Source organism: Coregonus clupeaformis, chromosome 7 (genome assembly GCF_020615455.1).
Source record: "Coregonus clupeaformis isolate EN_2021a chromosome 7, ASM2061545v1, whole genome shotgun sequence".
Taxonomy (NCBI): Eukaryota; Metazoa; Chordata; class Actinopteri; order Salmoniformes; family Salmonidae; genus Coregonus; species Coregonus clupeaformis.
The window spans coordinates 24,718,098-24,722,960 of NC_059198.1; positions in this window are offsets into that span (position 1 = coordinate 24,718,098).

Consider the following 4,863-nt stretch of genomic DNA (forward strand, 5'->3'; position numbering starts at 1 on the left):
GTCAGCGCATGCTCGTAGTACACGTCCTGGTAATCCGTCTGGCCCTGTGGCCTTGTGAATGTTGACCTGCTTAAAAGTCTTACTCACATGGGCTACGGAGAGCGTGATCACATAGTCATCCGGAACAGCTGATGCTCTCATGCATGCTTCAGTGTTGCTTGCCTCGAAGCGAGCATAGAAGTGATTTAGCTCGTCTGGTAGGCTCGTGTCACTGGGCATCTCGCGGCTGTGCTTCCCTTTGTAGTCTGTAATAGTTTGCAAGACCTGCCACATCCGACGAGCGTCAGAGCCGGTGTAGTACGATTCAATCTTAGTCCTGTATTGACTTTTTGCCTGTTTGATGGTTTGTCTGAGGGCATAGCGGGATTTCTTAAAAGCGTCCAGGTTAGAGTCCCGCTCCTTGAAAGCGGCAGCTCTCCCCTTTAGCTCAGTGTGGATGTTGCCTGTAATCCATAGCTTCTGGTTGGGGTATGTACGTACGGTCACTGTGGGGACGACGTCATCGATGCACTTATTGATGTGACTGATGTGGTGTAGTCCTCAACGCCATCAGAAGAATCCTGGAACATATTCCAGTCTGTGCTAGCAAAACAATCCTGTAGCTTAGCATCTGCATCATCTGACCACTTCCTTATTAACCGAGTCACTGGTGCTTCCTGCTTTAGTTTTTCTTATACGCAGGAATCAGGAGGATAGAATTATGGTCAGATTTGCCAAATGGAGGGCGAGGGAGAGCTTTGTAAACATCTCTGTGTGTGGAGTAAAGGTGGTCTAGAGTTTTTTTTCCTCTGGTTGCACATTTAACATGCTGGTAGAAATGAGGTAGAACTGATTTAAGTTTCCCTGCATTAAAGTCCCCGGCCACTAGGAGCGCTGCCTCTGGATGAGCATTTTCCTGTTTGTTTATGACCTTATACAGCTCACTGAGTGCAATCTTAGTGCCAGCATCGGTTTGTGGTGGTAAATAGACAGCTACGAAAAATATAGAAGAAAACTCTCTTGGTAAATAGTGTGGTCTACAGCTTATCTTGAGATACACTACCTCAGGCGAGCAAAACCTTGAGACTTCCTTAGTATTAGATTTTATGCACCAGCTGTTGTTTACAAATATACACAGACCACCACCCCTTGTCTTACCGGAGTCACCCGTTCTATCCTGCCAATGTAGCGAATATCCCGCCATCTGTATGTTATCCATGTCTTCGTTCAGCCACGACTCTGTGAAACATAAGATATTACAGTTTTTAATGATATTACAGTTTTTAATGTCCCGTTGGTAGGATATCCTTGATCTTAGGTCGTCCATTTTGTTTTCAAATGATTGTACGTTGGCTAATAGGATTGATGGAAGAGGCAGATTACTTGCTCGCCGTCGGATCCTTACAAGGCACCCCGACCTACGTCCACAATATCTCTGTCTCTTTCTCATATGAATGACGGGGATTTGGGCATTGTCGGGTGTCTGTAGAATATCCTTCGCGTCCAACTTGTTGAAGAAAAAATCTTCGTCCAATACGAGGTGAGTAATCGCTCTTCTGATATCCAGAAGCTCTTTTTGGTCATAAGAGACGGTGGCAGAAACATTATGTACAGAATAAATTACAAATAATGCGAAAAAAAACACACATAATAGCACAATTGGTTAGAGGTCCGTAAAACGCAGCCATCTACTCCGGCGCCATCTTTTCAATCTTTCCATTCTCAGCATCAATAAAACTATCTTCTAACTTGTTAAATCAAATCAAAAAATCAAATCAAATTGTATTGGTCACATACATGTTATTGTGGGTGTAGCGAAATGCTTGTTAAGTGTTTTCAGGTGTGTTGGCCGCGCCCACTAATTGGCCATACCTGATCTTAGCGAGTGCTTGTTTCCTTTGAAATGGGGTCTGTTTGAATAGACTAAAATTAACAGCTTTGTATGCATAAAAAAACATGACATACTAGCTCCATCCTAGTGACCCAGAGGACTAAGTCCATGGGTAGAAAACAGAAGATTATAGGTTTGAATCTCACTGATGCTGTGTCACAATAAAAAATAAATGTGTTTGAACGATTAATGTCTAAGGAAATGAATTTCTGTATGTCCTATCTGTGCTCGGAATTCAGAAAAGTTAATCCAAAATAAGATAGCAGTTCTATTGAAAGTTTTAAGGAAGTGATTCAAAAACTCAAAAAAAAAACTATAATTTCCTTTCTCAGAGCGTTAATAAAACCTCCCAGGAAAACTTTAAATTTGTACATTTTACATTTGACATTTTAGTCATTTAGCAGACACTCTTATCCAAAGCGACTTACAGTAGTGAGAGCATACATTTTCAAGGAACCAGAGTAAAACGTTCTCAGAACCTCCCTGCAACCTAAAGAAATTGTCCAAGAACAGGCAAAATGTTTACTTCTGTTCTCAGAACATTTTAAAAAACATTCAGTTTTACAGGTCAGGAAATGGATGGCTTCGTTCCCACAACTAATGTGAAACCAAAAACATACGTTCCCACAACTTCCAAGGAACCAAATGTGCTAGCTGGGAACGCTGCCTTGTGCACCAACACAGAATGCATTTGTAATTTACTGCGAGACACTCTATGAAACATATCCAGGATTAATCTAAAAATAAGTCTGATCACATGGGCTTTTTACGCATTTTGCATGATGAAGGATTCATTGTGTTGTTTATGTATCATGCATACAAACGTTTTCTCTAGTCTGTGTCAATTGACAAATTACATCCTGGAATATATTTCTTCATATGTCAACATTTACAAAATGTTATATAATTTCCTGAAGTGATGCTGAATTTTTCATAAATAAATACGGAGTATACCAACCATTAAGAAAACCTTCCTAATATTGAGTTGCACCCCCCCTCCCTCCTTAAGGTGGTGGACCATTCTTGATTCACACAGGAAACTGTTGAGCGTGAAAAACCCAGCAGTGTTCCAGTTCTTGACACAAACTGGTGCACCTGGCACCCCGTTCAAAGGCACTTAAATATTTTGTCTTGCCCATTCACCCTCTGAATGGCACACGTACACAGTCAATGTCTCAGTGTGGATTTAACAAGCGACATCAATAAGGGATCATAGCTTTCACCTGGATTCCCCTGGTCAGTCTATGTCATGGAAAGAGTTATTCATGTTTTGTACACTCGGTGTATAAAACAGATTTATGACTAAGGTGCGGAGTTAAGTATAGAGTAATCTGTCTGACAGATACAGTGACTTCATGTAGTCTATGGATGTCGGCCAGATTGGTTGATTGGTCAGGTTGGTACTGCATCTTCCACAATTCAAAGGAAGGCCCCTGACCTTAGTGTCATCATCTGTTTTCGCGGGTGGCTGGATAGTCCTGTTGTTTACCCATCCTGTATCCACAGTACGTAGAACAATATTCCTGATTGTTGTTACACCCCCTCGCTGTTTTGGCTTCCTCTTTGTTTGGTTCAACCCATTCTATTCATTGCAGGGTTAGTGACCCTTTTATTTTCCTCTGAAACATCTCCAGTCCACATCCCATGGGTTCCATCTGTCAGAGTTTCACACTAACATCTGGTGGGAAACGCATCCCTCAACACAGGAATTTGAAAGGAAAGTTGACACGAGTGTCACCAAAAAATGGGAGCCTGAAGTAACAAAGCAATATTTAATGTAAACAAAAACCCAGTATGTATAAAAATGCTTTCCATCCGTCCCTATGTTTAGTTTTTCATGACTGAATTAATCTTGTCAAAATAATGACTCTATTAAGATGTTGGTATTATAAACACGGAAAACAATATGCCAACAATCTATCTAAGAGGCTGGGAGGGAAACCAGAGGGTTGAGATTTAAGTACTTGTTCACACACCCCAAAACATGGCCAATAGTAACCAACCATGGACAGTAGCTACAAGTTTGTGATCTCCACCACTTTCAGCACCTCTCTCCACTGTAACCCCAGCAGTTGATAGACATCTACTGTGTGATAATAATATAATATTATGCCATTTAGCAGACGCTTTTATCCAAAGCGATTTACAGTCATGTGTGCATACATTTTTCCATATGGGTGGTCCCGGGGATCGAACCCACTACCCTGGCGTTACAAGCGCCATGCTCTACCAATTGAGCTACAGAGGACCACAAAGTTATTCACCATATGAGGATCCACCTCTGCTAGGATTCCAGAAGGAGAAGTCAGAAACCAATAGAACCTACAGCAGGGTGTCAAACTCGTTCCATGGAGGGCCGAGTGTCTGCTGGTTTTTGGTTTCTACTTTTAATGTGTCCAATTAAGACGGATTTGCAGTCAAAGAAAATGTCAGTGCTTTCAACAATTGTACAGCCATTATGTAGCTAGCATTGACTAGCTAGCTACATTAACTCATTGACTTGAAGACATTGGGTCACAATGTAGGTTAATTGGAATTGATCTAGGAAGTGGCTCCCTGGGATTCAGGAAGCAAGAATGTTGTCTTTAAATACCTAATTCAACATTATTTTTTCCCCGATTGATTATGACAGTTGTGCAGAATCTCAGCATAATAAATTGGGTAGTCAAGCCTGATAAATGTGTCACAAATCATACATAACATTTTCTTTCTTGACCTATTTTATAATTTTTCCTATTTTCTATATTGGATGTGCCTTCTGTTCTCAGGAATACTTGTTGATCATGTATTGTAAAAGCAGCTTCTTGATATTCAACATAGAGAGCCTCTTCAGGATGACTATGGAGTCCATAACCTGTCATCTAGCTCCTCCTGCTGGCCCAATACATGTTAGTAAAGTGTACTCCAACATTCTTTCCCTCTGAAGCCTTTTTGTCGGAAAGACATTACATTAACATGATCAAGCATTTAAGAACACTAACTTCAAAAGTGGC